At 45.0% G+C, this 8,986-nt stretch overlaps 1 pseudogene; it reads left to right on the forward strand.

The window, feature by feature from the left end:
* Positions 1-2,973: 2,973 nt before the first annotated feature.
* On the forward strand, positions 2,974-3,165 carry LOC123633595 (annotated as a pseudogene).
* Positions 3,166-8,986: the final 5,821 nt, after the last annotated feature.

Consider the following 8,986-nt stretch of genomic DNA (forward strand, 5'->3'; position numbering starts at 1 on the left):
TAGACCATTTGGGCACTGCTACAGGTTGCATTGTGTCCCTCATCCCTGCCAAAATGTGTATGTTGAAGCCCTAACCTCCCGAACCTCAGAATATGACTGTACTTGAGATACGGTCTTTAAAGAGGTAAATAAGTAAAAATGACATCATTCAGGAAGGCCCTAATGTGGTATGATGAATGTCCTTATACCAAGAGCAAATTAGGGCACAAACACACACGAAGACAGCCAAGGAGGGAGACCTGCAAAGGAAACAACCCTGTCACTGCCTCGATCACAGCCTCCAGGCTGAGAAAATAAATGTTGTTTAAGCCACTCAGTCTGTGTTAATTTGTTAGAAAGCCCTAGCAAACTCATATAGGTATCCCACAACAAAGACTATGAACACACCCTGCAATCGGCATATGGTATGCATGCAAAGGTTCCAGGCCAGAGGGGTTCCTACCCTTGCCTGGGAGTCTCCAGCCATTTTGTAATTTCTAAATTTTAGTGTCTGGGGGTAAAACCCCAATTCCCTCACATCTGCAGTCCAGCCAGCAGAAGAGGAAATGCAAAGGAGAAGGGCATGTTCATTCCTTTTCAAGAAACCTCCCCGAAGTTTCACATCCCACTTTCTATTTCTATCCTATTAGCCAAGACCTGGACTAGTGTCCACAACTGGCTGCAAGGAAATCTTGGAAACACGGTCTTTATTCTAGGCAACCATATGCCCCATGAAAAATCATTTTACTCTGGAAGAAGGAAGACTGGATATAGAGGGACAACGGGTAATCCCTGGCTCAGCATCCTCAGGTATCCACGGCGACCCCTCCTCAGATGTCACAGAACTCCCTGGCATGAGTGACAGCAGCAAGAGGTAACCACACTTTATTCCAAGACTTCGAGGACCCACTGGGGCGGGACGTGAGTCATCAGATGGGAAGACTAGAAACCGTCAACCTTTCCTCCGAGCCCCACCGCCCCTTTTGCATCATCCCCCCTCCTCTCTATCTCTTATACCACATTATTTGCAGCTTGAGAGGCAACAGGTCTAGTGAAAAGATTAGTAACTGTGGTCTAGAGGACCTGGGTTTGAATCTCAAATAAGCCACCTATTAGCTGTATGGCCTTAAAGCATTTAACCTATCTGTGCCTCGTTTTCTCATCTGCAGAATGGGGATCATGAGCTCTCATGGGATTGCGTTGAGGACTGTGTGGCTCATAGTGAAGGCTCATAAACGGTAGCCAGTGTCATCCCCAGGCTCCTCTTTGTCACCAAGGTCATTGCAGCTGCCTTCTGCATAATCACCCAATAAGTGGAGTTTATTAAAAGAGCCTCCATTCCAAGGCTAAGCCGCATGGTTTTCAGAGAATCAATACATTAAGCCGCCCAGCATAAGCAGATGGGCTATAAACAAAATTAAATTCAAAGACTGTCACAGATAAAAGGGACCTCCATGCACCCTGCTTTATCATTTTTCTGTTTGTTGCTATTATCATTTGTGCTGATAACAATGGCAATACCTGTCATTTAATCAAACGCCCCCTGTGTGCTGGGCACTGTGCTTATTAACCCTCACAATAGTCCCATGAGGCAAGTTCTTTCATTCCCCTTTCACAGGTGACGAAACCGACTTCAGAGGGGACCAGTGATTTGCCACGAGCCACCCAGAGCCAGCCTGGTAACTCAGATCTGACTCTACAGCAATGCTTTTTATTTGTTCATTTGTCCTTTTTGTAATTTTTATGTTTAAAATCCCCCAAAGCCATAAAAGTAAAAATCATCCGTTTTCACACCACTCTCTTCTTTCGAAGTCTATAATGAAAGAATAAGTGGAAACCAGCCCACATCCCAATTAACCCCTCCCCCAGAGATAACCACCGTTAGCAGGTTATTTTTCATGTTTATGCAGTTTAACATTCTTTTAAATTGTCATTCTCACTCTCAAACAAGTTATTTCAAACAGGAGGAGCTAAAACTGCTATATTAAAACCTGCAGAGAAAAATGACTTCCGTTCTATATATATGCCAGCTTCTGTGAGTCTCTCTCTCATTCCTCTGTTCATTCATTCATTCATTTATTCATTCAACAAATAGTAACCAAGTACCTCAGATGCACCAAGAACTAGTAACAGTTAGGCATGTAGGATACAAAAATGAATAAGATTCAGGTCCTCTCTTGAAGGAGTCACCAGCCTAGAAGCGAAGCCCACCCCTCATTATAAGACAAAATGAAAAGAGCTATAAACAAGATACAGGCCGGGCGCGGTGGCTCACGCCTGTAATCCTAGCACTCTGGGAGGCCAAGGCGGGAGGATAGCTTGAGGTCAGGAGTTTGAGACCAGCCTGAGCAAGAGTGAGACCCTGTCTCTACTAAAAATAGAAAGAAATTATCTGGCCAACTAAAAATATATATAGAAAAAATTAGCCAGGCATAGTGGCGCATGCCTGTAGTCCCAGCTACTCAGGAGGCTGAGGCAGGAGGATTGCTTGAGCCCAGGAGTTTGAGGTTGCTGTGAGCTGGGCTGACGCCATGGCATTCACTGTAGCCCGGGCAACAAAGCGAGACCCTGTCTCAAAAAAAAATCAAGATACAGGTCGAAAATGAGAAGTCCCAGGGAAAGAGACTCCTGAGTTCAGATTAGAGGATGCGCTCGGTGCACAGACTAGAAGACGTGTTATTCTGAGAGGAGGCCAGCAGGGGAGAGCCCAGAGGCCTCCATGTGGTCAGAACACCATGGAAGGGAGTGAGAAAGTGACGGAGGTGAGGCTGGAAAAGTCGCCTGGGCCTTGAATAACATTCTTCACTATTCACAGTGCAGCCAACGTTCCAGTCTGCCGCGGAGCCTCTCATTCTAGCGGGAAGATAGGTGCTCAACTTGTGAAAACGTTATTCTGCAGGGAAGACAGATGTTCAATTTGCGAAGAGAGAGATGCCAACGTTTTAAAATCCATCATCAGGAATATTATTTGGCAATTTAAGACAGGAAACACTGGAGACTGTACTTTCAGGGATCATTGCTGTAGTGCGTGACGAGAGAAGTTTCTCTGACCGTGCAGAGCACCGGAAACCACGCGGCCGCCGCGGCCTGATCCTGGTGCTGCTTCCTGCAGCCGCCATTTGCCCCTGATGATCATTCTTCTCCCCCTTGGGAGTAGGGAGAGGGAGAGGACGCGCTCTGAGTGGTTCCTCTAGAAAAAAGAACAAAAGAAAAAAAAGAAAAGAAGAGAAATACTCATATGATACCTGCTACAACGTGGCTGAACCTTGAAAACACAATGCTAATATTATTCGCTTTCATTTATACGAAATGTCCAGAATAGACAAATCTGTAAGGACAGAAAGTAGGTTCGTGGTTGCATGGGGTGGGGAGGGGGGGGAGGTGGAAGGAAATGGGAAGTAACTGCTAATGGGTATAGAGGGTTTTGGGGGGAGAAGAGAAAATATTCTACAATTGATGGTAATGCTTACACAACTCTTTGAATATATTAAAAATCTTTGAATTGTACACTTTAAATGGGGGAATTTAAGCTGCTAAAATAAAAGCTTAAAAGAGAAGAAACATAACTCTCCATCGGTAGAAAATAATATACTCCTGGGAAGTTCCAGAAATAAGTACGTGTTCAGGATGAGCTTTTGTCATCATTGTTTCTTTCCCATCACCTCCCTTTGAACACAGGAAAAATCTCCTTTTGAACTTGGGTTACCCTGAGAGTGCATTGGTCAGTCAACAACCCGGGTCTACTTTTGTTCTCCCATGTTTAATCCAGAGGTTACTAGAGGACAGTGACTCCCAAAGTCTTGTCCTGGACTAAGTGGCTCACCTCCTTCAGAATCACCTAGGATGTGGTTCATAAATGTAGATTTCTGAGCACCTCCCAGGCCTGGTGAATCCAAATCTCTGGATGTGAATCCCAGAAACCTGGGCTTTGATTCTGATACACTCCGATGTTCGAGAACCTCCACTCCAGACTACATAATGCTTGGCTTATAATTTCCTGTGTCTCATGATATCAGCCCCACCTGGTTTCTGTGTCTGAGTTGATCCAAGCTCCAGCTTTGGGGACTTATATAGCACAGCCTGCTAAATGGAAGGCCCCTTCCTCACACTCATTCTCCAACCTTAAGGTTTCAATGCAGAAGGGCCCCACTGAATGAATGAACTTCTATCTCTCCTCTTCCTATACCTTATGGGTTAGGAGATCTTGAAGCTTATGGGGAAGAAATATGCAGTCTATGTCTGGAAACTGGTCTTTGTGACCTCAGAGTTGTGTCCCCTGGGAGGTAGTTTCAAGAAGTTACCCTGAATATTCAGAAGGGATCCCATTCCAATCATCCCAGTTGTCATTTTACATGTATTTGTGGGGCTGTCTCTTTCCCCCACAACTCTGTAAGTTTCAGAGGTAGGAGCCATGTCTGTTTTAAGTCTTTACTCCATCCGCAATGCCTAGTATACTGCCCAGTTCACAGGAGATGACCAATGAGTGTGTGTTGACAAAACTACTGAAGGGGAAGAAAGAAGTCAAGGAGTAAAAGAAGGAAAGGAGGAAGGAGAAAAGGAAGGGGGAACTGCATACAGATCATCTCATAGGGGCTCCTCATAACACTTGTAACAAGGTAAAATCTGATTAAACAGGACCATCAAGCACTCTTGTACTGAAACGCTGTTGTGGATTGAATTGTATCCCCCTAAAAGATATGCTCAAGTCCTAACCTCTGGTCCCTGTGGATGTGACCTCATTTGGAAATAGGGTCTTTGCAAATCTAATCAAGTTAGGATGAAGTCATATTGGACTCTAAATCCAATGTGACTGGCGTTCTTATAAGAGAAGAGACACAGAGACACACGGAGAATTCCACAGAGGCAAACACTGGAGTGATGCATCTGCAAGTCAAGGAACACCAAGGATTTCAGCAATGCCAGAAGCTTAGAAGAAGCAAGGAAGGCTTTTCCCTAGAGCTTTCAGAGAGAGCTTAGCCTGGCTGACACCTTGATCTTGGACGTCTGGCCTCCAAACGTGCGAGAGACTAAGTGTCTGTTGTTCTGTTAAGCCATCTAAGTTGTGGTGCTTTGTTATGGCAACCCTAGGAAATGAATACACACACCCATTATACGGATTGCCTGTTGGCTGCCCTGTTTGCCCTGCAGAAGTCAGGGGCTGTGTCTCATTCATCTCAGCAGCCCCAGTGCAAGGACAGTGTGGTGCGTGGCAGAGGGCTGTAGCCTAGTCTCCATTCATTGAGTGGACAGGAGGGAAGGAGGTGGTAGTGGCTCTGAGTGACCTCCTGGGCCTCTCTAACGCCAGTGCTTGCATCTTTTCCACAGGAAACTGTAGCCTCAACAATGCCCCGGCTGCCATAACCAGGTGCAATTCCTCTTCCCCAGAAAATGAGACTGGAGAAATGACCCTAAGTAGTTGTATCCCAGCGAGGATTGTGAGTTTAAAAACAATCTCACTTCGTTTCTGCTTTATTATCCCCTCATCCTCTGCCACCCCAACTACCCCCTAGCTGCAGAAAACCTCTCCACCAACCTACTCCTCTGTCCAATAAAATTCTTCGTGTTGACAAAGAGCAGAATAGCTCATTAAGGACCAGGTTTGCAGGGGACTGAGCCACACTGAGAATCACAGTTCAGTTTTAGAAAATAAACTCCAATTAGCAATCTCAGTTGCTTGTTTCATTTCCTGGCTATACATTTCCCACTTGTGCTGCTGTTGCTGCTGCTACTGCCACCACCATCTCTGGGGACTTCAAACCTGGAGACCCAGGAGAAACATGCAGGTGCACTCTCTGTTCATAGCCTGCAGAGAGGACTCTGCATTCTGTCAAGGTGAGTACGGAGAACACACTGACACACTGATTACTCCTAATGTACCAGGCACTAGGCTACTTCCTTTACATACCTGTGAGATGTGGGATGTTGGTCCCATTTTACAGAAGAGGAGATTGAGACTAAGGCTCTAAGAGGTTAAGGATTTTTTGTCTCAAAGACTATCACTCTTTCCCCTTCTGGTGCCCAAGCCAGAACCTTGGGAATCCTTAATTCCCACCTAATCAATGACAAGTTCTTTTTCTTTGGCCCACAATTTAGGTCTTGAACCTACAGGATCCACTTCATCCCCACGGCCATTGCCCTGGTGTAGGCCACTATAACTCGACAAGCAATTATTGATTGTCTGGTATGCACCAACCCCTGTTCTAAGCACTTGGGATACATAAAAAAAAAAAAGCTAGTCTGCAGTCATTCCTTTCTCTCTGCATCCACACCAGCATCTGTTGTTTGGGGACTTTTTTTTCTTTTTTTGATTCAGGATAGTATGGGGGTACAAACATTTTGGTTACAGGTAATGCATTTGCCTTGCCCAAGCCAGACCTACAAGTGTGTCCTTCCCCCATTCAGTGCCCTCCGCTTCCATTAGTTGTGGGTTTACCCTCCTCACACCTGACTGGCACCCAATGAGACTTTTTGATAAAAGCCATTCTCACTGGGGTTGGGTGATATCTCATTGTGGTTTTGATTTGCATTTCCCTGATGATTAGAGAGAGACTTCAAGCATCTTTTCATATGTTTATTGGCCATTAGTCTAAAATGGGGTATATGTGTACCATGGAGTACTACTGAGCCATAAAAAAATGGTGAACTGTTACCTTTTTTAACAACCTGGATGGAACTAGAGACCATTCTAAGCAAAGTACCGCAAGAATGGAAAAACAAACACCACATGTACTCACTACTGAATTGGAACTAATGGATCAACACATACGTGCACATATGAAAGTAAAACTTAATGGAAATCAAGCAGGGGGGGAGGAGGGGATGGGTAAATTCACACCTAACGGGTACCATACACACTATCTGGGTGATGGACACACTCATAACTTCGACTCAAACTCTGCAAAAGCAAGTTATGTAGCCAAAACGTTTGTACCACCGTAATATTCTGAGATTAAAAAAAAAGAAAGAAAGAAAGAAAGAGGCAAAGCTAACAAAGATCTTGGCCCTCAGTGAGGCTTCATCCCACCAGTCTCTTTAGATGACTGCTACATCCTCCAACTTGTTCTCCTCCCACACAAACCAATCTCAACAGCCAATTTTTCCAAAATACAAACTTGATCATGTAATTCCCTTCTTAAAATTGTCTGAAGGGCTCCTATTATTTTGAGGATCAAGGTCTATTCTCCTTAATATGGTTTACAAATGCCTTCCATGACCTGGCCCTCACTGTCTCCCCAGTCCCAGCGTTTGCCATTCCTCTCTCTACCACATGCTCCATATTCTGCTTCTGTCCATGTGAACTTTTCTCAGTTTATTTCAGAGCTTAATGCACCCCACTCTCTCTAGCCCCCTGGCCTCTATCTGTGGGGGTCTCTCTGCCTGGCAAAGGCTCTCTTCCTCCATCTCCTATTCAGCCTTCACTTTCAGCTTAGGCTGAGCTTCCACTGCAAAAACTTCTCTGAGCTCTACTCCACCCAGACTACACTAGGGCCTTCCACTATGTGACCTCATAACAGGGGGTCTTCCCATATCCTTGCTCGGGTCACACTTTGTTGGTGCTGTCCATGCCATGGGTCACACTCTTTCGAGGTAAGGGAGAATGTCTGCCCTGCTCATCATCGTACCCACAGCACCAAAGAAATCTCTCAGCGTTTGTTTGTGGAATGAATGAATGGATGTTGAAGAAGTAACAGGCCTTAGTTAGTTTCAAAGCTAGTAAATGGTCAGAATGGGATTTGAACTTCAAAACCCTCATTCTTAACCACCATAACCCACCATGAGGGATCTTGTTAGACATAAGTAAAGCGAGCTTTGGGAAGAACTTGCCAAATCTTCCTGATCCAAAGTAGAGCTTAGGCTAAGCAGATGGGGAAGAGGATGAAATATGGCATATGGTGTGATTGCCTCTTCATCTTAGGTCTTGGGATCAGTCAACTTTTGCGTTGGTTATCAAAGGAATGACAAAAGCGCAGCATACCAAATTAGGATGGATTTTAGACATTGCCTTGCCTCTTGGCCCCATTAGAATGATGAAAATTGCAGCTCAAGGTGGAGAGGGGCATCCTCCTCTTATAGCAAGAGGCAAATTTTGGCTTACAACGCCAGGTTTCTTGACACCATATACCATGAACATAATTGTACCTGGAGAAGGTCTAAGTGCCGAGTCATCGTGAAATGTTTCAAAAGCCAAAAAAAAAAAAAAAAAATCCTAAATTTGCTTCTGTCCATCAGGGCTGTGGCTATGGAGAAGGGATCTTTACTTCTAGATGGAAAATTCCTTTCTAAGAAGGAAAGATGAATATTGACACAACCAGGGTGAGCCTGGGAATGACTGAAGGTCATTTCAGGAAAATCCACTGACTTTTATCTTAGTCATCCCTCAGTAGGACAGAGAAGGAGAAGAGCAGGGACACTTACCCACTTGCAGGGCTACTATGCCCACCTCCGCTGAAGAGGAAGTAGGGAGAGAGCGGCTATGGGAAAGTGGGGTCAGCTCCATCAGCTCACTATGTGCCAGGGATGCGAAGCATATTGCATGCTTCATCCCACGAAATTCTCACAACACAGTGGGACGTATGCCCCTAGTTACACAGCTAGCAGGAGCTAAGCTGTGACTTGAGTCTGACTTCAAGGTTGGGTTCGTAAACAATAGGCCTTGTTGACTCTTGGTCATTCGAATTGTTGGCCAAAAACTGGATGACCACTCATTAGAAACTGCCTGGTTCAGTCCTACATCATCTTCCCTACCCAAGGGAAGCCTCAGCCAAAATAAGAATGACCTCCAAGGTCCCACAGAGGACCCCAGAACCTGGAGATGCCCCATGGTTATGAGAGACAGTGCCTAGTCATTGGTCTTACATGTTCTAGAAAGTTCTCATCTACTAAGAATAACCAAAACAGCTACTAAGCATCTACCATGTGCCAAGCACTTGTGCTTTCCATAGATAGCCTCAGATCGTATATAGGTGACCCCAGAAGATAATTATTATCTCCAGCTTAATTTTATCTA

This window comes from Lemur catta, chromosome 2 (assembly GCF_020740605.2).
Source record: "Lemur catta isolate mLemCat1 chromosome 2, mLemCat1.pri, whole genome shotgun sequence".
NCBI classification, from domain to species: Eukaryota; Metazoa; Chordata; class Mammalia; order Primates; family Lemuridae; genus Lemur; species Lemur catta.